Below are 773 nucleotides of genomic sequence, written 5' to 3'. Positions count from 1 at the left end.
ATTATCTACTTACGCTTGTGGAGTGTACCCTCTTGGGTCAGGGGCTCAGCTTTCCCGTAGTAGCAATTCTTTCCCCTTGCCAACGCCCGTCACAAGGCTGATCCTGGATTGGCAAGGGGAAGAGGTAGATTAAAGGGTCTTTGATCGAACATTGACGGCCCAAACTTTTCGGCCAGTCACCCGGTCTTAAGGAATACAGGAAGAGAAAAGGGAGCTCACTCCACAGCAGATCACCAGGGAGTTTGTGTTCATCTCCAGGCGGAGGGTGCATGCCATGTTGTTACCATTCTGTGCCACAAAATGAGAAGAGAAAACGCCAGGCCCCCACCGAGCATCCCCGGAATTCAGACCGAATGCAGTGGGAATGGATAGGTGGTATGGACGGAAAGCTTGTGAGGCCCATCCGCTCGACGTGAAGTTTTTCATGTGCGCTAGTCATCGACTGCTTAAGGCATCGCTTTCGAACCTGCAGAACGACTTGAATTGGTAGGCCCCCTGATTCTAGGCGCTTCATAAAATCCTTGAGAGCAGCTTCACTGCCCTGAAAGCAAGCTTGCAGATGCACGTCAACCGCTGTAAGCTCCAATAGTTAGATCGACTAGCGCCGATGTCATTATTACCTTCGATAAGGCCATTTAGCGTGGTGCATCGTGGAGTGGGACCTCCGCGTATGCATAAAGAATCGGCTAGAGGCCATCCTGGTTGTCTCTGCTAATGGACAGAGTTTCGTTAAGCAGCGGTCGGCTGCTCACAAGCATTTGGCTGTCGCCACG

The sequence above is a fragment of the Eimeria mitis genome, genomic scaffold (genome assembly GCF_000499745.2).
Source record: "Eimeria mitis Houghton genomic scaffold, Emh_scaff616, whole genome shotgun sequence".
NCBI lineage: Eukaryota > Apicomplexa > Conoidasida > Eucoccidiorida > Eimeriidae > Eimeria > Eimeria mitis.
This window is presented reverse-complemented; position numbering follows the sequence as displayed.